Source organism: Bos indicus, chromosome 3, assembly GCF_029378745.1.
Source record: "Bos indicus isolate NIAB-ARS_2022 breed Sahiwal x Tharparkar chromosome 3, NIAB-ARS_B.indTharparkar_mat_pri_1.0, whole genome shotgun sequence".
NCBI lineage: Eukaryota > Metazoa > Chordata > Mammalia > Artiodactyla > Bovidae > Bos > Bos indicus.
The window spans coordinates 55,967,310-55,992,303 of record NC_091762.1 but is presented as its reverse complement, the minus strand read 5'-3'; the positions used below and the strand labels follow the sequence as shown (position 1 = coordinate 55,992,303).

General features: G+C 38.8%; 1 long non-coding RNA gene across 3 annotated transcripts in view; it reads right to left on the bottom strand.

Annotated features, from left to right (window-relative positions):
- Positions 1-24,994, bottom strand: part of LOC139182201 (uncharacterized) — a 629,939-nt gene that overhangs the window by 261,243 nt on the left and 343,702 nt on the right. Inside the window, exon 6 of one of the 3 annotated variants that reach the window (XR_011565813.1) lies at positions 21,056-21,183. The exons of the other annotated variants lie outside the window; for them this stretch is intronic. This is a non-coding gene — a long non-coding RNA (uncharacterized lncRNA). Of the gene's footprint in view, positions 1-21,055; positions 21,184-24,994 lie in introns of those variants that run through there. 3 annotated transcript variants of the gene reach the window in all.

The window sequence follows — 24,994 nt, the reverse complement described above, 5'->3', positions numbered from 1 at the left end:
TATATCTCTGACAAATGACCACCTATCTAGACAGTTGAAACACTCAGTGAAAGGGCATTTACTATGTAGATGACAGGGACTACCTCAACTGTTTGTAGAACAACATTTTCTGATTTGAGTCAATTTTTGACTCACCAAGGGCTTCCCTTGTGGCTCAGCTGGTAAAGAATCTGCCTGCAATGTGGGAGACCTGGGTTCAACCGCTGGAGAAGGGAAAGGCTACCCACTTCAGTATTCTGGAGAATTCCTTGGACTAAGAGTCAGACACGACTGAGCGACTTTCACTCACTCACTTGCTTGACCAAAATCTGTTACCGTTGATGCTGTTTCTGCTCTCTAAAACAAGAAAGAACAAACCTACTCACTCTTCCATGATCTTTCAAAACTTTGAAGTTTTCTTTTTGGAGGGGATTTCTTTTGTAGTCATGTCTTGTCTAGTTCCTGTGTGATAAGGTTTCTGGAAAATCATAATTAGTGTTCTCAGAGCATGCTGTAGTTTGTATGTCACTTTCTAAACCTAAGAAATACTGAGCACTCGACTTTAATTATGTACTTAAGCTAACACTGTTTTCGGGGAAAGGTTCCCCAACTCCAGTCTTTTTCCACTGACGTAGAACAAGGTATTTGATTAGCTTTTTTAGTGGCGATGTTAGATATTGTTTCACAGATATCATGAACAACTACAACTCCAAAACTATTCCATGGGTCACTTGTAAAGGGAGGTTGCCCTGATGCTGCCTTACTATATTTTTTGAAAGCAAGTTCAATTTTACTTTGTTATTTTTGACTCAGAATTTCTATAATTCCATGTTCATGTTTAAATTACGTAATTTGCTCTCTAATGAAACCATATTTCATCGTCACTAATTTAGATGAGCCAGATTTGTATGACTTTATCCATCACTGATGAATAGTTCAGTTCAGTTCAGTTCAGTCACTCAGTCGTGTCCAACTCTTCGCGACCCCATGAATCACAGCATGCCAGGCCTCCCTGTCCATCACCAAATCCCGGAGTTCACTCAGACTCACGTCCATTGAGTCAGTGATGCCATCCAGCCATCTCATCCTCCGTCGTCCCCTTCTCCTCCTGCCACCAATCACTCCCAGCATCAGAGTCTTTTCCAATGAGTCAACTCTTCACATGAGGTGGCCAAAGTACTGGAGTTTCAGCTTCAGCATCATTCCCTCCAAAGAAATCCCAGGGCTGATCTCCTTCAGAATGGACTGGTTGGATCTCCTTGCAGTCTAAGGGACTCTCAAGAGTCTTCTTCCACACCACAGTTCAAAAGCATCAATTCTTCAGCGCTCAGCCTTCTTCACAGTCCAACTCTCACATCCATACATGACCACTGGAAAAACCACAGCCTTGACTAGATGGACCTTTGTTGCCAAAGTGATGTCTCTGCTTTTGAATATGTTATCTAGTTTGGACATAACTTTCCTTCCAAGGAGTAAGTGTCTTTTAATTTCATGGCTGCAGTCACCATCTGCAGTGATCTTTGAGCCCAAAAAGAAAAAGTCTGACACTGTTTCCACTGTTTCCCCATCTATATCCCAGGAAGTGATGGGACCGGATGCCATGATCTTCGTTTTCTGAATGTTGAGCTTTAAGCCAAGTTTTTCACTCTCCACTTTCACTTTCATCAAGAGGCTTTTTAGTTCCTCTTCACTTTCTGCCATAAGGGTGGTGTCATCTGCATATCTGAGGTTATTGATATTTCTCCAAGCAATCTTGACTCCAGCTTGTGTTTCTTCCAGTCCTGTGTTTCTCATGATGTACTCTGCATATAAGTTAAATAAGCAGGGGTGATAATATACAGCGTTGATGTACTCCTTTTCCTATTTGGAACCAGTCTGTTGTTCCATGTCCAGTTCTAACTGTTGCTTCCTGACCTGCATACAGATTTCTCAAGAGGCAGGTCAGGTGGTCTGGTACTCCTGTCTCTTTCAGGATTTTCCACAGTTTATTGTGATCCATACAGTCAAAGGCTTTGGCATAGTCAATAAAGCAGAAATAGATGTTTTTCTGGAACTCTCTTGCTTTTTCCATGATCCAGCAGATGTTGGCAATTTGATCTCCGGTTCCTCTTCCTTTGCTAAAACCAGCTTGAACATCAGGAAGTTCACGGTTCACATATTGCTGAAGCCTGGCTTGGAGAATTTTGAGCATTACTTTACTAGCATGTGAGATGAGTGCAATTGTACGGGAGTTTGAGCATTCTTTGGCATTGCCTTTCATTCTTTGGGAATGAAAACTGACCTTTTCCAGTCCTGTGGCCACTGCTGAGTTTTCCAAATGTGCTGGCATATTGAGTACAGCACTTTCACAGCATCATCTTTCAGGATTTGAAATAGCTCCACTGGAATTCCATCACCTCCACTAGCTTTGTTCATAGTGATGCTTTCTAAGGCCCACTTGACTTCACATTCCAGGATGTCTGGCTCTAGGTGAGTGATCACACCATCGTGATTGTCTGGGTTGTGAAGATCTTTTTTGTGCAGTTCTTCTGTGTATTCTTGCCAACTCTTCTTAATATCTTCTGCTTCTGTTAGGTCGATACCATTTCTGTCCTTTATCGAGCCTATCTTTGCATGAAATGTCCCCTTGGTATCTCTAATTTTCTTGAAGAGATCTCTAGTCTTTCCCATTCTGTTGTTTTCCTCTATTTCTTTGCATTGATTCCTGAGGAAGGCTTTCTTATCTCTTCTTGCTATTCTTTCGAACTCTGCATTCAGATGCTTATATCTTTCCTTTTCTCCTTTGCTTTTTGCTTCTCTTCTTTTCATAGCTATTTGTAAGACCTCCCTAGACAGCCATTTTGCTTTCTTGCATTTGTTTTCCATGGGGATGTTCTTTTTTTGTGTGTGTGTGTTTATTGGTATTATTATGTAACATGCTTTTTATTTATTTATTTTTTATTTTATTTTATTTTATTTATTTTATTTATTTTTTTTTATTTTTAAAAGAAAATCCATCCTGAACCCTCCTCCCTCCTCCCTCCCCATACCATCCCTCTGGGTCGTCCCAGTGCACCAGTCCCAAGATGTTCTTGACCCCTGTCTCCTGTACAATGTCACGAACCTCAGTCCATAGTTCATCAGGCACTCTATCTATCAGATCTAGGCCCTTAAATCTATTTCTCACTTATACTGTTAATCAGAGGGGATTTGATTTAGGTCACACCTGAATGGTCTAGTGGTTTTCCCTACTTTCTTCAATTTAAGTCTGAATTTGGCAATAAGGTGCTCATGGTCTGAGCCACAGTCAGCTCCTGGTCTTGTTTTTGCTAACTGTATAGAGCTTCTCCATCTTCGGCTGCAGAGAATATAATCAATCTGATTTCAGTGTCGACCATCTGGTGATGTCCATGTGTAGAGTCCTCTCTTGTGTTGTTGGAAGAGGGTGTTTGCTATGACCAGTGCATTTTCTTGGCAAAACTCTATTAGTCTTTGCCCTGCTTCATTCTGTATTCCAAGGCCAAATTTGCCTGTTACTCCAGATATTTCTTGACTTCCTACTTTTGCATTCCAGTCCCCTATAATGAAAAGGACATCTTTTTTGGGTGTTCATTCTAAAAGGTCTTGTAGGTCTTCATAGAACCATTCAACTTCAGCTTCTTCAGCATTACTGGGTGGGGCATAGACTTGGATTACTGTGATATTGAATGGTTTGACTTGGAAACGAACAGAGATCATTCTGTTGTTTTTGAGATTGCATCCAAGTACTGCATTTCGGACTCTTTTGTTGACCATGATGGCTACTCCATTTCTTCTGAGGGATTCCTGTCTGCAGTAGTAGATATAATGGTCATCTGAGTTAAATTCACCCATTCCAGTCCATTTCAGTTCGCTGTTTCCTAGAATGTTGTCATTCACTCTTGCCATCTCTTGTTTGACCACTTCCAATTTGCCTTGATTCATGGACCTGACATTCCAGGTTCCTATGCAATATTGCTCTTTACAGCATCGGACCTTGCTTCTATCACCAGTCACATCCACAGCTGGGTATTCTTTTTGCTTTGGCTCCATCCCTTCATTCTTTCTGGAGTTATTTCTCCACTGATCTCCAGTAGCATATTGGGTCCCTAGTGACCTGGGGAGTTCCTCTTTCAGTATCCTACGATTTTTCCTTTTCATACTGTTCATGGGGTTCTCAAGGCAAGAATACTGAAGTGGTTTGCCATTCCCTTCTCCAGTGGACCACATTCTGTCAGACCTCTCCACCATGACTCGCCCAGACAAGGTTAAAGACAGAGTCCTAACCCATATTCTTAGATAATTCTATTCACTTTGACACAGTCCTGGTTTATCATTAACCTCAAAAACCACCCTTAAATCCAGTTAACTCTATCAACATGTAGCTAGCCTACATTTTTCAATTTATCCACATGAATATCCTGATTTTTGTGCCAACTTCCTAAAATCAAGTTATTCTATACTTATGAGGATTCTTACACCTAATACTACTAGTAATAGATATTCCCTCAATATGTACTGGTTTCTCCATGAGGCCTTCTCTGTTATCCAGACTTCAGCTCTGTGTCATATAATTTCTCACTTAATCATTGTGTGTGATAATCATTATTGTGTGATTAGAAACCTTCATATCTTGGTTTGAGATACAAGGCTTCATATCTGCTTGTCTTTATTGCTTTCACAGTATTTGTATTTTATTTAATTGAAGAAGGAAGAAGGAAAGGAGGAAGAAAGAGAAGAAGAAAGAATGAGAAGAAGGAAGGAAGAAAAGGAAGAGAGAAGGGATTAAGAGGTTCAGGTCTTCATCTACACTGTAAACTCTGAAAAGTAAGAATCTGCGCTTTTTACACAGTTTGTCTGCCCACAGTACTCATCTCAGTATAGAATCCACAGTCAGAAATCTATACCTTATATAAGGACTAAGAACAAACCTTTAGAGACCACTGAGGATGGAGTTAGTATCATCTATGGACTGATATAAATGGATACAAAGGGATAATAAGAAAAAGTTGAATGAATTAAAATATTACAGCAGGTTGTTAGAAGATGTGCAAAATTACAAGGCAGTGAAACAGATCTCTAGGTATGCTGAAACAGTTTTGACAGAATTGAGACCATATTGAATCAATCTGTAAGATATTCACTGCTGATGCTGAGGAAATGGAGAGCTCACTCATGCAGATTGATTAGCTAGCAGGTTCTATACCTGGTGAATGGAAAGAGGTATTAATGAGCCTATAGTAGAAGGAAATCTCCGTCCTGGAGTTAAAGTTAGGGAGAAAGGTCAATGAAGGAAATGAGGTGAACCAGAGGGTCAATCAATTGCCGGTCACAGTGGATCAATTACACCCCCATCTATAAGACTCCCAACCAGAAACTCAGTGTCAACTCTCTCCCCTCTTTTTCTCTCACTCTTTTATGGGTATCAAGACCCATCATTTCTAATCCTGAAATCAGTCCTTTTCCTCCCTATTTACAATTCCACTTCCTTAATTTAGGCCTCATTTCTTGCTTAAATATTGTGAAGGTTTTTCAACAAATCTCCATGCCTTTAGTCTTACTCTTTCATCCCAATCACTCCACAAGAATTATCTTTTAAATCACAAATCTGATCATGTCACATTCCTAAATAAAATCTTTTGATGGTTCCTAGTATTCTTCCCTGGAGAATCCCATGGACAGAGAAGCCTGGTAGGCTACAGTCCACGGGGTCGCAAAGAGTCAGACACGACTGAGCGACTTCACTTTCACTTTTCACTTTCACTTTCAATTACCTACAGGATAAAATTCTTGGCATGGCATTGGAGGTCCTTCATTATCAGTTTCAATGTATCTCTGGAACATCATTTTCTACCACTCTTCAGCACACACTGTGCTAGTCACCACAAATGACCTCCTCAAGTTCTATACCTCTTGCCCTTGCTCAAGTTTTCCCATCTTCCTAGAAAGCCATTTCTCGTCTCTCTACTTGATATACTTCTACTATCATTTATAGCCAAGCTGAAATGTCAAGTCCTTTCAAAGATTTTCCCACTTCCTCAACCCCTCTTCTGAACACAGATTATCTCTTCTATCTCAGTATTCCCACAGTACTTTTCCAATGCATCTTATTTGAGACCTACTGAACTGTGAATTTCTTCATCTTTATATGCCCAAAGGTTCTCAGCAAGTGCTGAATGAGTGAATGAATAAATGATCCAGAAAACAGGTTCAGAAGTGAGAAGTACAATATGACAAAAAAGGAGATGATGGTATCTATCCTCTCAGATATAACTTTCATTCACTCTTACACTGAGTCCTATAAAATGACATAACATATGTAATCTGAATATACATATTTATATATTTATCTGAATCTGTTTATAAATTTTATGATACTGTATTTTGATTATTTTTATTCATAATCTTTATTATTTTAAAACATTCAAATATATAGCAAGCATACCCCTACTTATCCATCCCCAAAATATCTGTACCATGAGTTGTTCTAGGCATTGTGATTATAATGGGGAATAAGACATGCAAGCTACCCTTGTAAATTTCACACTGCAGTGGCAATGGCAATGACAGACAATAAATAAACAAATAAACTTAAATTGTGATCCATGCCAAATACAACACCATAATGTGATAAGAATGGATGGGCACAGGTATGGTTAGAAAAGAATTTTCAAAAAAAGTTGAAATTTGAACTAAATGATGAGAAGGGGTCAGCCATGAAAAAATATGGCTGAAGAGCATTTCAGGCTGAGGAAAGAGTAAGGACAAAGTCTCTGAGGAGGCAATGACCTGCATTTGAAGATGAGTATGTCACTTGCTGGTGCTCAATAGAAGGGCAGCAGGAAAGCCGGGGGGCAGGCAGAGACCCTATCATGCAGGACTTCATAGGCTGTGAGAATACTCAAATTTATTTTCAGTGAGATGAACATCCAAAAGACTCCATCATAAGTCATTAAACTTGTAACTAGCCAAACCATAGCAACAATCTCTTTAACATATGCTCTGATTTCCACTCCACTGCCTTAATTCAAACCATCATTATATCCTGCCTAAACTATTGAAATAACCTCCACTGGTCTCCTTGATATCAAGTTATCCCTCAATTAGACTATATTATTATCAGAGTTTCTTTTTTGATAAAAACCATGCTATCAAGGTATCCACTGCTTACAAATCAGTGAAGTGTCTGCATGTTTACCCAGTACTCAGTCTTTTTTCAGCTATTTGCCATGATAGATGCCATTCAAGAGCAAACTATACTCCCTTTGGTGTAGAGACACTTTGATGACACCAAAATAATCTCAACTAGTGTAATGGAGAGATAATATTTGTTAAGCTTTATATAGTAATGTTAAACACCTTCCCATTTTAGATAAGTATTTTTAAGGGGATTATAACCTAGAATTTAGAACTATCTTTCCTACCAAAGTATTTAACCAAAGTTAAATTTTCTACCAAAATTCACATAACTGTGTTGGAATTTACAAAACCTGACATAATATGGCTATACCCTAGCGTTATAATTTTGTTAGAAATATCTCTTAGCATTTCTCCTGTTTATATATATAATGTACATGCAGCACTATCAAGTCTTCAGTTGATTTTACATAACTCTTCACGTAAAGCACAGACAGTTAGTTTGATGCACTTTTACAAATATATACAGTTGCGTAACCACCAATCACTTCATGGGAAATAGATGGGGAAACAGTGGAAACAGTGTCAGACTTTATTTTTGGGGGCTCAAAGATCACTGCAGATGGTGACTGCAGCCATGAAATTAAAAGACGTTTACTCCTTGGAAGGAAAGTTATGACCAACCTAGATAGCATATTCAAAGCCGAGACATTACTTTGCCAACAAAGGTCCATCTAGTCAAGGCTATGGTTTTTCCTGTGGTCATGTATGGACGTGAGAGTTGGACTGTGAAGAAGGCTGAGCGCTGAAGAATTGATGCTTTTGAACTGTGTTGTGGGAGAAGACTCTTGAAAGTCTCTTGGACTGCAAGGAGATCCAACCAGTCCATTCTGAAGGAGATCAGCCCTGGGATTTCTTTGGAAGGAATGATGCTAAAGCTGAAACTCCAGTACTTTGGCCACCTCATGCGAAGAGTTGACTCTTTGGAAAAGACTCTGATGCTGGGAGGGATTGGGGGCAGGAGGAGAAGGGGACGACAGAGGATGAGATGGCTGGATGGCATCACTGACTCTATGGACGTGAGTCTGAGTGAAGTCCGGGAGTTGGTGAGGGACAGGGAGGCCTGGCGTGCTGCAATTCATGGGGTCGCAGAGTCGGACACGACTGAGTGACTGAACTGAACTGAACAGAACCACCAATCAAGGAATATCAAGAACATTTCCGTTACCCCACAAAGTATCTTTGTACCTTTCCCAGTCAGTTTTTCCAACCTACAACCTCAAGTAACTACTTATCTACTTTTTTCTTTACAGATTACATTTGTCCTTTCTAGAGTTTCATAAAACTATGATCATGCAGTACATGTGTATTTATGTGTCATGTACATATATATCCATAAATTATTTACCCAGTATAATGTTTTTGAACTTTATTCACATTGTTGCATGTGTCAATAATTTTCCCCTCATTTCCGAGTAGCAGTTAATTGGTTTAACCAACCAACTTTTGCATGTTTATATTTTGGAAAACTCAGCAGTGGCCACAGGACTGAAAAAGGTCAGTTTTCACGCCAATCCCAAAGAAAGGCAATGCCAAAGAACATTCAAACTACTGCACAATTGCACTTATCTCACATACTGGCAAAGTAATGCTCAAAATTCTCCAAGCTAGGCTTCAACAGTACATGAACTGAGAACTTCCAGATTTCAAGCTGGATTTAGAAAAGGCAGAGGAACCAAAGATCAAATTGCCAATATCAGCTGGATCATCAAAAAAGCAAGAGAGTTCCAGAAAAACATCTACTTCTGCTTCATTGACTATGCTAAAGCTTTTGACTGTGTGGATCACAACAAACTGTGGAAAATTCTGAAAGAGATGGAAATACCAGACCACCTTACCTGTCTCCTGAGAAATTTGTATGCAGGTCAAGAAGCAACAGTTAGAACCAGACATGGAACAGTGGACTGGTTCCAAATTGGGAGAGGAGTACATCAAGGCTGTTTTTTTTTTTTTCCTTTGTTATGTTAATTCCTTCTTTTGAAAAATATGGTTTTTCTTTTTTGTGTTCCATTTATCTCTTATTTTAATTGGTTAGGGTATACCTCTTTGCTTTACTTTTCTCAGTTGTTGCTCTAGGGTTTACAATATCATACCCTTATAGCAATTTACCTTCAAATAATATTATAGTACTTCTTAATTTAAGAATCAGACAACTGCATTTATCTTTAGTCTCTATCTCACTTCAGCAGGACCACTGGATTTTGCTTGGCTTCTCCTACATTTGCTGAGGAGCAATAAATTCTTCTAGGAAGAAAGTAGAGTTATCTAAATATAGCTTTAAAATCACACCTCACAACATAAAAATAACTCAATCCCCACAATTAGTAATGCTCAATCAATAAGTGTTCACTTCAGTTTAGTCACTCAGTCATGTCTGACTCTGTGACCCCACCGATTATAGCATACCAGACTTCCCTATCCATCACCAACTCTCAGAGCTTACACAGACTCATGTCCATTGAGTCAGTGATGCCATCCATCCATCTCATCCTTTGTCATCCCCTTCTCCTCCCACCATCAATCTTTCCTAGCATCAGGGTCTTTTCCAATGAGTCAGTTCTCTGCATCAGGTGGCCAAAGTATTGGAGCTTCAGCTTCAGCATTAGTCCTTTCAAGGAATATTCAGGACTGATCTCCTTTAGGATTGACTGGTTTGATCTCCTTGCAGTCCAAGGGACTCTCAAGAGTCTTCTCCAACACCACAGTTCAAAAGCATCAATTCTTTGGCGCTCAGCTTTCTTTATAGTCCAGTTCTCACATCCATAGTGTGGCCTGGGACTAAAACAAACTGAGAGGTAGGTTATGAGTGATTTCCTGCATACCTGCTGTATCCTACCCTATTTCCTCATATTTAAGGAGATCAGAATACCAGTGAGAAATGTAATGTTACAGTATGAATAAACATGCCTCTAATTTTTATTTTATTCATAACATAACTCAAATAATTGCAGATCATCAGTGTGTACAAATACTAGTGTTCAGAATCACCACCATTAATTTAAGGGTGAAAATACAACTCTAAAACTTAGAACATCTGACTCTCAGAATCTGGCTTCCAGCAATGGCAGAGCCACATCTCCCTCTGGTTTGTTTTATTCATACCATGTTCCAACCTCAGTGAATTTACATCACTCCCAGAATGCACCATGTCTTTGCTCGACTCAACACCTTTACTCCTGTGGTTTCCTCTCTCCTCTTTGTGAGGTGTCTAATTTTTGTTCTGCAAACCAATCCTTATCCTGCTTTTAAGATCCCAAACCTTGAATTAATAATTAAGCTAATGTTAAAATATTTATTGAGTGCTCTCTGTCAGTTACTTTTAACTTTACCTGTATTAACTCATTTTTTAAACTTACAGTAACATTATACACTAACTTTAAAGATAAGGAAATTAAGGGTTAAAGAATATATACTTGCTTAAGTTACAGTAGAAAGGAAACAGGGATATAAATCTAGATCTGTATGAGTCCAGAGCTTGTGCTTTTAATTAGGAAACTGATTATTCTTGAATTTTGTTATATGCTAGAATTACCTGGAAACTTTCAAAAATCTCCAAACCAATTATATCAGAATTTCTGGGAGTGTGGCTCAGACATTAGCTTCTGCTAAAATCCTGCAGGTAATACTAATGTGAAGTCAAATTTGAGAATCCATGTACTACCCTTCAATTTTTCTTCAAATCAATTTGGTATTGGTCAATGAGGACTTAAGAATGTAACCAAAACTAAGTATATTAGACTGGAATTTAGCATTTACCAAATGATTACTGCTTATAACGTGTAGAAATCAACTGCTCAAAGCAGTCTCAAACCCAAGCACCAGGCAACTGTTGAGTGATTGAATAGCAAAAGTCTACCATTAAAGCAATAATAAAATATGCCTAGCTTGTTACTGTGGTTGGCTGATTTTAAGTTACTATCCCCTAGGCATTGCAGGATACCATAAAGTAAATAAGAGATATTACAAAATTGCTTTGCAACTATAACTATAAAAGAGTACTGTTAGATTGTTAAGTACAAGCACTGAGCACTACACACTACTAATAACCTTTGAAGGAAAAAGTGAATCTGGGTTCATGCTTGTCAGAGAAATTTCCATTCACCTATCCAAAATTTTTTGCCTTTTCATACTGTTCATGTGGTTCTCACGGCAAGAATACTGAAGTGGTTTGCCATTCACTCCTCTGGTGGACCATGTTTCGTCAGAACTCTCTGCTATGACACGTCCATTTTGGGTGGCCCTGCACGGCATGGCTCATAGCTTCACTGAGTTATGCAAGCCCCTTAGCCAGAACTAGACAGTGATCCAGTTGGATGGCATCCCTGATTCAAAGGATTTGAACTTGGGCAAACTCCAGGAGAGAGTGAGGGACAGGGAGGCCTGGCATGCTGCAGTTCATGGGGTCACAAAGAGTCGTACATGACATAGCTACTAAACAATACCAGTAATCCATAATTATCAGGGAATATAGCATTTAAATATTGGATGAGAATGTGATTCTTTCAAGTCTTGTGTCCCGGCTGTCTCCAAGAATTGCCTGTGCCCAGTGATTCAGTAGAACTTAACATATACACCCACCCACCCATCTCCCCCTCACACACACATTGTGTTTCTAGTCACTTGCTTAGAACAGAATTCTTCCAGGTCCCAATAGGAAATCAGCTTCAGGATTAGAAATAATGAAATTCGATTAACTCTCTAAATTGATTTGTATGTTTACAAATACTAATGTGTCTAAACTCTGCCTGTTTATCCCTTGATCAAATTCTGAGATACATAGATTTACTTAGCATTACCAGAATTCAACCAAGATGACACTTTTTAGCATCACGATAATGAGACACTTTTCCTATAGAGAGCAAAGCTGCTTTTGAGAAACTTAAGTATTTCTTGTCTCTTGTTTTGTTTTGTGGGGAAAAAAAAGTACCAATGTTCAACAACATGTTATTAATATCCACTTAACATCCCCATTTTCCAGTTGGGGGTTGGATACATCAGGATAAAGTAGAATATGTTGTGGTAGCAATAAGCCCTCAAATAATGGTGGCTTCAGACAGCAATAGTGAACATTTTACATACACTACCAACCATTGCAGATTAGCGCTGCAGGCTTTAGGTTCATAGTTCACAGGGATTTGAGCTGATGGAAGGATGCTTCAAAGGTGCTGGTAACCACACCAAAATTAAAGAGAGAGTTTATTTAACTACGCTCTGAGTCTTTAAGCTTTAACACAGAAGTAATTTCTGTTTACACTTCTTTGCACAAAGGGACCAAGAAAACACCAACTTACCATGTGTTTAAAAAGAAAACCAGGAAAATTTGGTAAACAGAAATGATGACTACTAGAAACTGTCCTGATTATCAAAGATTTGATTCATAATCACTCCTGAATGCAAAACACATCTACGCCTACCCAGGAGAAATAACTCAGATTTTTTATTTGATTACAGCATCAAACTCACAGTCCAGGATCTTGGGATAATGCACAGTGGTCTCTTTATCATTCATCATCACTCCATCCATGAAACGAAAGCAAAGGGCACACAGGAGTTACTGGTCCATGACAAATCTAAAATCCTAGACAGATATTTTGAGGGTCCCTATTCTAGAGTGAAGACTATTCCTTGATTAGTCCCTGATGACTTCCTTGTCCATGGTTCACTGTGGTCCTTGGATTTGTCTTCTCAGTTTGTTCCTTTTTATCATATTCTTTGGCTACATAAAAAATAAGCATCAGAGAGGGGCCATGGAAGTGCATGGAAGTGAAAAGTCAAAGTGAAGTTGCTCAGTTGTGTCCAACTCTTTGCGACCCATGGACTGTAGCTACCAGGCTCCTCTGTCCATGGGATTTTCCAGGCAATAGTACTGGAGTGGATTGCCATTTCCTTCTCCAACACCAAACTCAAAAACAACTTCAAATCTCAGTTGGAGTTAGAAGGGAAAAAGGGGGGTTGGGGTAGGGAATAAGGACTATTTCCTTTTCAAGCTGTATAAGCATTACAGATTGTCAGGGATATCTATTCATTGTTGTCATTCAAGGTCCCAGCCACTACCTCAAAAGTTGCTGATCATCACTCCAGGCATAAAGAGAGAACGTGCTAAATCACATACCAGCTCTTAAAGAAATCACCCAGAAGATCCATGTATCACAGAAGCCAAAGTGAGCCACATGGCCACAGTTAACTCCATGGGAGCTGGAAGCATAACCCTACCATATGCCCAGAAGGAAAACTGGATATACTTAATGAACAACATGGATTATCACAGAGGAGGACTTAGAGGAAAAGATTTAGCGACTTAATTAATAAGTAATAAAATAGTTCAGCAAATCAAAGGAAGAAATTCTCTTCCCACCATCAACTTAAAGTCACAGAGTTTCAAGATTATAGACACTATACAAAACCAATACAATGTAAAGGAACAGTTTTTTGACAGCTTCTACTCAAAAGGGAAATATAAAATCACTGTTATATTTTAACAAAAATAAATTTTTTTCATTCCCATCTCTTCTATTTACCAGAGGGGAGGACTTATTCTGAGAAAATTTCTTAGATAAAATAATTTAGAGCTTAGCTTTTTTTTCCCCCTTATACTACTTTTGAATGTTCTATCTCAGCACCCTCTATAATCATCTGAGATAATGTGGACCACACACAAGAAAGAAATCTGAGATGGGCTTAGCATAGGAGAGAAATTAGTGCTTTACTTAGGCATAACATTGGGCGAGTCACTTGCTATTAGGTGCTAAGGTTTCCTATTCATAAATATTTGACACCCACATACACTGCAGGGCTGTTGGAAAGGTTAGTGTGACAATGTCTGAGAAGTGCCTTGAACCGCTGAACAGTGAGGTGCTAGAGCCAATTTAAGAGATCATCTTTTTGAATAAGACTCAATAAACTCATCTCTTGTTCCTCTACTCAAAATATTAACAGGAGCTACAAAATGCCACAGTTTAGTAGAATTAGCAGATTATTCTTTATCATACCTCAACTGCATAATCAGTACAATTATGTCCCATTATCCTGCCTTTCCTCAAGCTGTTTAGTACCTAAAAGCTCTTCAAGCCTTGTTATTCAAAAGCTGAATATGGGCCATCAATTTCTCCTTCTGTGCTACTTTCAGTTACCACAGCCTGAAGAGATCTTCAAAGAAATAGTTATTCACATGGCACTCACTCCCATCAATAACTCATTACTGCCACATTCTGCAAAGCCAACTGGACTGTGTTTACAAGACTCAAACAAAGGTCGAGCAGAGCAGGGGGGTTATGCCACAAAACTTCATAAGTAGTATCAATGCCCAGCTGACTTGACCTTAACTTTTCAGGTCTCAATTTTATTGCCCATCACTAGCCTCTACTTGGCCCCTTTTTAATGCCCCATTCCATCATACTAGCTTTAGTGCCTGGAGTAACTTTCTAATTAAGACCTTATTCATCAATCATACACCATTGTATTCACAGACATAATTCTTCTTCTGTTAAAAAAGGAATTTTTTCTCAAACTGTTAAAATTAAATTAGGGAAAATTTTATAGTTTCATACGATTACTCAAGCCCCAAGCCTACCAATATCAGGTATATTGGAAATCCTTAGTACATGATTTGCTTATAAAATATGGTATGTGGTTAACCAAAGATTCATCATCATATTAGTGCATAATACCTATCAATAAGTTAGCAATGTTTAAAGAATGAGAATATGATCAAAAGTTTTTTTTCCTGTGGGAAATATACTTCAAGATCATAATGAATCTCAAGCTTATCTTTATAAAACTATCATTACACCCCAGTCAGAAGTGGCAGATACTGTTAGTGGCCCCAGTTGATGGATTTCCTGTATCAATACCCATTTGCTCTGCCGTTCTATAAGCTTCTCATATTCTGACACTGGGTTCAGTCAGGTCACTTGATTTGGCCAACTGGACAGGAACAAACTTGACACTAGCAGAGAGTTGAAAAAGTACTTGAATGTTTTTGCTTTTTTTCTTGCGCTTCTGCCTTCAGGATAGGAACACTCCTAGGCTAGCTCACTGATACATGAGACATACAGAGCTGAGTCAACCCAGTGTCCCAGCCAAAGCCTCAACCACGTCAGAGAATGCAGCTGCCTTGCTGATCTGCTGCTGTCCATAGAGAGCTTTACCCATCCCAGTTCAGATCAGCAGAGCCATCAGTCACATGACCCATGAATAAAAACACATATTTACTAGAAGATCCCACTTGGGTTTGAAGATAACATCACATAGCGTTTTCACTGCCATACATCACTGATACATGGAGGTATTATTAAGTAGAGATTTGAGGTTAATAGAATGCCAGGAAACAGAGTTCATGATGCCCAAAATTAGTCTTGAAATCTGTTAGTACAAAATTCTTTTATGGAGCTTCATAGTAACATATTATGAAACTTCCGAGGAAAAAAATATTAATCTAAAATGTTCTTTAAATGTCATTTTACCATATTGAGCAAGCAAACATTGCTTCTGAAAGTCAGTCCACTTCTCTCTTTTTTCTCCTAAACAGATAGATACATGTGCAAAGCCAGGAAGACAGTTTGAAGGAATGAAAAGTTTTTAAAAGCTGAGCAATAAGGGAAGCTATGCCTCTATAATGATTGTATTGCTGCTGAGAACTCACACCCTGGATCTACCAAGAGATGAGAATGTCTGTGAAGGGGACCCCAGAAAACTTCTCTGACGACCTTGCCACGACTGAAGGGTGTGCACACTACCCCACCTTAGAAATGGTCGACTATGTTCTCCCCTATACTGGGGTTCTTTAAACCACAAGACTCCACTCACTGCTCAGAATCTTTGCTCTTTCAGAAGCTCTGAAATGGAGCATCTAATACCAAATCATCAACCTTCCATGCCCATCCATGGAGTATGAGATATCACACAAGTTCAGCATCCCACAAAGCCAAATCAAAGGTTTGAATTTGGCAGCAGGCAACATTTCTTGGACTTTGAACTGTACCTGCCTTTAAACTTGACTGGCTGTCATGGAAAAGTAGATGTCTCAAATGTCCTCTTAGGAGCTGCAATGAATTGGAGGGCATCCCTTTCTCAGTTGATGAATGAGATGACTGCTCTGTCCTTCTTATCAGCTTGATACTGAAGCTTTCAGTCAAGAATTTCAACATCCTGCCCTGCTCCTCACTGCTTCCATTACCTTAAGTCTCTTCTCCTCTGAACAGTTCCCAGATACAGGCTTACTTATCCCCACTGTATTCTATAGTCTGAGGAAGGAAGCTTGGAAATACAGAGTTTTTACCACCCAAAAAGGTAAAAGCAATACTAGGGGAAAAAAATGGATATTCTAACTCTCAATCTAGTACTTTTGCTATAGACACTGGGTATTCACTGCTGAAAAAACAGTGAAACAAACAATATACACTTGTCATTCTGAAGTAGGAGGGAAATGTTATGAATATTTTTTAGCCAGAGGTACACACCTGATAAACGCATAATGGTAATGATGCTCCATTTAATCATTTCTACAATCATTTTATTTTTTAAGGGAAAAATATATATTTTATTACGCTCCTTCCTCCTTTCCTGGCCTCTCTCGTCTGTCACCAGCTTCTTCTCCAATAGTGTTAGTGTTGGAAGAGGTTATCTAAAGAACATGATCACATGTTGTCCTATACAGTTGGTCCAGGCAACTGAATGCTTCTTACCCTCTCCCTTGTCCTTGGGATGTAAATCCTGCCCACTGTTCCTACAGTAGGAGCCATTTCAAGGACACAGCCTTGAGACAGTAAATTTATGGAAACCATCTGACAGTGTATGTAACGCATCCTTGTTGAGGCCTCTATATAAACTTTTAAGACTCTGGCTGATGGGTATGGAGACCTACTCATCTTGTAGCCACCTTAGACAAGCCTCATATGCAAGTTCTCTGGCTTATTATGACTGCCACCTACTCAGGTGGAATGAGCTGCCTCTTTTTTCTGTCTTCCTTTATCCTCCATCTATGGGGACTGGTTTCAGATTTCAACCAGGGAATTCCAAAAGTTGGGAACTAAAAGTCAGGAGTTCTAATTATGATTTAGAACTTTACAAAAGCAAATCGATTACTGAAGAATTTACTCCTACCACCTGACTTCAACCCTTGGAAAGAAAGATCCCAAGACTGATGGAGAAACTGTAAAAGAAATTTAGTCTAAAGTTTAACTGCCCAAACTTCACTGACTCTGAATATCACAGATGGGTTTCAGAAAATGATGTGAATTCTCAAAATATACAAATTTTAAATATACAAATTCACATGCCTTTCTTTTGAGGAAAAGTTAATGTGTATTATAAAGATTAAAAATGAAGAAGAATGATATTTAAAGAATGCTGCATGCATGCCCATAATGAATTCATTATATATTTCATAAAGTAACACAATTATACCATTCTTACCCCAAAATTTTTCATAAATGCTCCTCTTAAACTATTTTATTGTTTCAGAAAGATTTTCCATATAGCATGCAATTCCAACTTTTATCAGTAAAAATCCAAGAAAAATCCCCTGTAATGTGCTTACGAATTTTCTTTTCTTTTCCAAGCAGTAATAATAATACCTATAGCAAAAAATACAGGTGGTACTGTTTCAGCCTTTGTGGCTGATTTGATGTTAAGGTATTTTTCAATTTTCAACTATCTTCTGACACACAAGTTTCCCAGCCTCATCAAGGGTTTGCATTCCAAACCACCTTGTTTCAGAACACTCCCAAACCTATCACAATTTCACGAGTGATTTGTCCTACTGATAAGTTCTCCCTGGTTAGAATAATACACAGTGGAGTAATTTGGGAACTAGCGGCTTGGTCTAATTATTTGAAATACATTTTTGCTTAATAGCTATAAAAGCACTGGAGTCTCTTAAAGGTTTCTATGACTAGCATCAATTCAGAAATCATGCTTTTGTACACTCATCCCCCACCCCCAGCACAACTGGAACACAGCCCAGCCACTCCTGAAACGAGGCTTTCCAAAGACACAATATACATTTTTGTTTTTCAGAGCATGTTCCCAATTTTCACTTTCAATAGGAATATTTTTAGAGATCATTGAAAGCAAAATGTCTCGAAAATGTCTTCAAAACTTCTCTAAGTTTCTTTCCAAATGTCATGATTTTTGGAAAAGACCACACCAAGTGGTAAAGAGATGGACAAGACTGCAAACACTTCTAAAATCTCTTTGGAGATATTCCATGTACCACATTATATATGAACTGAGAAATGAAACATCTGTGACTAATACAAAATTGAGTCTGTCTTAAATTATAATTAACAGCAATGAGAAAATCTTGCCTGTTCACTTCTTCAGAGAATCAAATCATCTTTTTACCAGTAAAAAGCTTGAGTCAATGATCATTATTTGTATAATTGCCCTGCCCAGTGCTTTTCCAAATTGCAGCTCAAGACTCACAACAGAATAAGAACAATGAGGACTCATGCCACAATTGAACAAGACCTTCAAAAATTAGTTTTCAGAGGACTTTAAGCGCTCCATAATACTTAATCTGTAAGACCTCCTTTTGGCCTCATATCAAATATTCATACCATCTTTTTCTTTGCACCAGACACTAAGTTGATAGAACTTAAGCTTCTAGCTTAAGAAAATATATAGTACTAATTTTTCTCCTGACAAAATCTCCAAGAGAATGTAACAAAGGAGAAGGGAATAAATTAAATGTCTTTGGGGACCCATGCTGAGGGCTCTAGGCTGTGCTCGTATAAGAGGAAATAAGTCCTTAGTATATCAGTGCTTCATCACAGACATGGCACCTGATCCCCAAGGCCTCCCCAGCCTTTCCCCACTCCAACAGCACTGACACAGGCCCTTGCCTTTAAATAGTCTAGTCTACACCTGTCTCCCAGTGGTCTTCACACTTTGGGACACATCACTCCTCCTTTCTAACTATCTAATTGCAATGCACTCTTCAAAGCTAGTTCTAGCCTTGCCTTCCATTTGAAGTTTCTTTGACAACTGATAATATTGCTTTCCCCAGGAACTCTCTGTCCTCCAAATTCCTATTATAGCCCCACGATCTTGCCTCCTTTAGTGCGTGGGTGTCATACCTCAACTCAACAAAAAGCTACTCAAAGGTAGGGTGCTGTTCTAGTCTTCATTAACAAGAACAGCAATTCCTTGTACCTGGGAAAACAATTTGGAAAACCATAAATTACTTTTCAAATTTCAACCTCCTTATATATTCCTTTCTATTTGAGTTTCACAATATTTTGTGAGGTAAGCCAGGACAGTCTTTTAATAATCATATTGTACAGACTTGAGAAGTTAAAAGTTAGATCTATTTGGTGACAAACCAATGGTACCCTTGTTGAGACTATAAACCAGGTCTAGGGTTCTGTACATTAACAGTAGTTTCAAAGTTTTCATATGAGAATACCATTCAAACATCTAAAAATTCATAGACCCTGAAATAATTGTTGTTGCACTTAATTTATGTCTCCCTTGACTCTGGTGCTTACCTTCCAAATTTTTGGGCCCCTCTGATATCCAGTAAATCTGTTTTGTGTCCATGCCTCCACCTACCTCCACTCTTGTTCAGTTCAGTTCAGTTGCTCAGTCGTGTCTGATTCTTTGCAACCCCATGAATCACAGCACGCCAGGCCTCCCTGTCCATCACCAACTCCCAGAGTTCACTCAGACTCACGTCCATCGAGTCAGTGATGCCATCCAGCTATCTCATCCTCTGTCGTCCCCTTCTCCTCCTGCCCCCAATCCCTCCCAGCATCAGAGTCTTTTCCAAAGAGTCAACTCTTCGCATCAGGTGGCCAAAGTATTGGAGTTTCAGCTTTAGCATCATTCCCTCCAAAGAAATCCCAGGGATGATCTCCTTCAGGATGGACTGGTTGGATCTCCTTGCAGTCCAAGGGACTCTCAAGAGTATTCTCCAACACCACAGTTCAAAAGCATCAATTCTTTGGTGCTCATCTTTCTTCACAGTCCAACTCTCACATCCGTACATGACCACAGGAAAAACCATAGCCTTGACTAGACGAACCTTTGTTGGCAAAGTAATGTCTCTGGTTTTGAATATGCTATCTAGGTTGGTCATAATTTTCCTTCCAAGGAGTAAGCATCTTTTAATTTCATGGCTGCAGTCACCATCTGCAGTGATTTTGGAGCCCCAAAAAATAAAGTCTGACACTGTTTCCACTGTTTCCCCATCTATTTCCCATAAAGTGATGGGACCGGATGCCATGATCTTCATTCTCTGAATGTTGAGCTTTAAGCCAACTTTTTCACTCTCCACTTTCACTTTCATCAAGAGGCTTTTTAGGTTCACCCAGTTAGTCTCTTGGCTGGCCCTCTTCCACTGACAAATGGGACTCCTTGTAACGTAAATCATAGTTTCACTTAGAAAAATAATCACCTTCTCCACATCCTCCTACATCTTGGCCTTCCAGACTACCAGAGCTGCTTGTCCCTAGAGAAGGGGGTTTCTGTATTCTCTAGGCATAAGAGCCCATTGCATATTTTGGCAGCAAGCAATGTCCATCTAAACTTCAGAAGGGTGTCTGGCATTCACATGAACAACTGGGTAAGAAGGACCAGTCAGGAAGGTATTGCATGAGCCTAAGCAGTGACGAAGTCCTAAGGCAGTAGGAGTCATGTTTGGAAAGAAAAACAGGGGCTGTGACCAAGGAAGCCCTGAGCAATATACAATAGGGGATACAAAGATGGCATAATATTGCATAAGAAAGATATGATAAATAGAGAAAACAGGAAACTGTTTATTTAGCCAAACAGCATCTCACTTTCTTTTCCATTCAGAAGCTCCTTCAAACCCGACCTCCTATATAAAGTTTCTGCAGACTGTTGAGATGGACACCTTTCAGGTAAGTAGAATGAGGAAAACATACCTCTTTAGTATAATAAATGGGCTTCTTAGAAGTTTTTTTTTCCAGTTGGTGTTAGGACCAGATGGTAAAGAATCCTTGAATGCTAGTGTTTGAGCTCATTAGTTGCATGCACCATTCAGGAAAGCTGAAAAGAAGAGAATGCATGTGTGCTAAGCCAATTCAGTCATGTCCAACTCTTCAAGACCCTGTGGACTGTAGATTACCAGGCTTATCTATCCATAGGATTCTCCAGGAAAGAATACTGGAATGGGTTGCCATGCCCTCCTCTAGGGGATCTGCATGACCCAGGGACTGAACCCACATCTCCTGAATTGGCAGACAGGTTCTTTACCACCAGTACGACCTGGGAAGCCCCAAAAGAAGAGAATGCATATACTTAGTCACTCAGTCATGTCCGACTCTGCGGCCCCATGGATTGTAGCCCGCCGGGGTTCCTCTGTCCATGGGGATTCTCCAGGCAAGAACACTGGAGTGGGTTGCCATGCCCTCCTCCAGGGGATCTTCCCAGCCCAGGGATTGAACCCAGGTCTCCCACATTGCAGGTGTATTCTTTACCATCTGATCCACCAGGGAAGCCCATGAAGAAAAGAATACTAGGAGTCAAATGATCTGCCATCCTTGAACCTCAAGCATGAAATAATGTGTGTATGGTGTTGCTTTGAATACTAGAAGGTGTTATTGTAATGTGACAGTGAATGACATCTCTGAGACACCTGAGATGGACTGAATATACAGTCTTATACCAGTCTCTGTGTATGGACTGATTGACTGGCTGATTATTATCCAAATCAGGTTTACCTGATTTCAACTCTTTTTCCATTAGTACTCCTCTATGATATTTATTCTTTCCAATATATCAGATTTAAAATATCAACCCTGTTGCCAAGTATTGAAATATTCATATTAAAATCACTGGCTTAAAGTTTAATTGTATTGATCTGATTTTTACAGGCAGCACTCACAAAAAATATTAACTATGCTATGCTGCAATGCAACATTGACTCAAATTGGCTTTGAACATAAAACCCACCCTGCAATTATGCAATCCGTAAACCCTCAGAAGCAAAGACAAAGCATAATCCATGCTGAATTTCACCTCCTCCCCTACTGATTCCATCTCTCCTTCACTGTCTCTGTAGTGGTCCGTTAAGGAGCCCTGAAGCAGTGAGTGGTGCTCCATTTACTGAGAAACTGAGTAATCATGCGACAGGAAAGCATCATCAACTTCTGACTGTCAGAGGCAGGTAAAAGTAACAGGAAGTATGAAAGCCTGGGAAACAAATAAATACATTTTCTAGTTTTGGTTGGAGGTGTTAACTTAGATGAACTACAAGCAAATCACTTATACTCATCTCAGACTTCATGACCGAAAATTAGGTAATAATCTTACCCAACTCACATCTGTGGAAAGGACAGAAGTAAGTTTGGGAGCCATCCGAGCAGGGTTCAAACCCAGGATTCTCACAAATCACACCATTAGTCGTCATTTCCTCTTGAAATTAGGAGAAATAATTTTTAAATCATCAGTGCCATACAAGGATTAAGTGAGATAATGTGGTGAATATATTTTGAACAGAAGATATTCGCTAAGGGTTCTTTTCCTTCCGTCCTATTTTAAAGAACTGTTACGGGAATCCAATTATAGCAGAGATAAATATAATTGAAAAAATTTTAAAGATCGATGCAAGTGTGTATGTGTGTGTCTACCAGTGGTGTCCAACTCTTTGTGACCCCATGGACTGTAGTCTGCCAGGCTCCCCTGTTCATGGGATTTCCCAGGCAAGAATACTGGAATGGGTTGCCATTTCCTTCTCCACTATGCAAGTGTAAAGCATTATTATTATGATTATGATCCTTCAACTCAATTTTCTCATTTCATCCAGACACTGGTGTTCTTTTAAAAAAAATGGTTTGTGGATAAGAGACAAGCTGAGAGGAATAGAGTTAAACAAACTAAAGCAGACAGTAGAATGCTAATGTTTCTTCATTTGTTTCCAGTTCCATGGTATTTGGTAAGTCAGCAAATAAAACCAATCAGTTCCAATTAACTTTCCTGGAAGTGAGTAACCAAAAATAAAAGAGTAAGCTATATATGTATTTTTTTTTAATCTTCTTGGTGGTGAAAAAGACCTCGAAGTCTGTACAGTGAAAAAAAAAAGAAGTGCAATGACATTACTAACAAAATGTGACTTGCTACCTGAAACAACACATAAGACCCTCTGGTGACTGCGAAAGAGCAACATTCCTGGGTTTCTGTGGGTATTGTTCACAGCTGACTCATACAATCACTAATAGCAGGAGCACTCCAAGGAGCGCTGCTGTGTGGTTGCCAAAAAAAAAAAAAAAAGTGGATTTCCAAGGGCTGTATCCTAAATTCTGCAGTAATGATACCTCCAAAAATAGCAATAAAAAGCAAGGACTTCAATCTGCTCATGGTGTGAAGCTACCAGACCTTTAGCATGTATGTATCAGAAGCTACCAGAAATAGTCTCAGCAATGCCACAAGTGGAATAACTATCCTTATAAAGATAACATAAAAGGAACACCCAGAATTGGACATGACCCTGGGAGTATAGGGAGAAAGACTGGAAGTCAAGACACTCAGTTTAACTTCAGAAGAGATTTATTTCAAGGCTCAAGTTTCAAGTTTCAACTAGTTCATTTCTTGTTTAAGTAAAAAAAAAAAAAAATGTTACTCTTTCTCTATATGCCTTTAAAAACAGAATTCTTCAGTGCTGTCCCCAGAGAAGCTTAGTTATATAGGAAGGGAGATCTTTTAACTCCTGTAGAACTACATTCTTCATTTAAAACATGGAAGGAGAAGGAACTAAAGCTTTAAAAAGTGTTAAAATACAGGGAACATTGTAAAATGGTCATTTTAACTTAAAATCCTAACATTTTCTTCCACCAGTTTTCCGAATCAATTTCTTCTCTTCACCCACAAATACAGTTGTATTCCATTAAGAGTCCTATGCCTTCAAATCAAAACATATGGAATAGGTCTCCTCTTTAAATACCCTCATTTCTCAAGTAGGAAATACCTCACACTCATTACTGAACCTGAAAATTCCTTGTCTTAATGCCATTGTAAGTCCACTGGATATGGAATTGTTAATGTTATAAATAGGAAAATACTAGCCAAAAGGGAAACAAAATAGCATTGATGAGCTTTGCTCCAATGCTGTACATTAAAATTCTCTTCACTGTAGAGCTTTTTCATCTTTTGAAATTTGAAAAAGGGCTAAGATACATGCTAATTTTTTTTAAGTTCACACCATCTCGCAAAACCATCCAAATCATTTTGGTGTGCAGAGATTTTATTTCTAATCTTTCTCTGCAAAATGCTTTGTTAAATCCTGATGACAACTTTTATGCATAATGCATAAAATAAACTTTGCCAAAATCTAAGTCACTTTCAAAAGCATGTAAACCCCTTTAGAAGCAAAATGACACATTACAGGACATGTCGTTGCAATACACTGGGAAAACCACACGGCAAGGTTGACAGAAAGCACTGAGCTCTGTATCATTAACTTCCAAATGTCTAATATGTGTAGTTACCTTGGTTTGCCTGCATTCAAAATTGTGTGCTATTTCTTATAAGATTTTTCATATATTGATGCGTCATTTATGTACTACATAAATTCAACTCTTGCCTTCCACACTTCTGGGAATCTTTACACTTTAAAAAGACCAGGTACTTATTTCATATAACCGAGAAAATCTTGTCACTGACCAAAAATAATTTTGAAAATGTTTGTGTGTGTGAATTAGTATTTCTACACATGTATCTTTCATTTGATAAATTAGATAGAGTTAACTCCAGTTCAAATCTTATGGCTGTTTTTGCTTATTTAAAACCATAAAAATAGAGACCGGGAAGGAAAAAGACTTAGCATTCAAAAGTAGGTACTATAAATCCTGTCTTGCAAGAG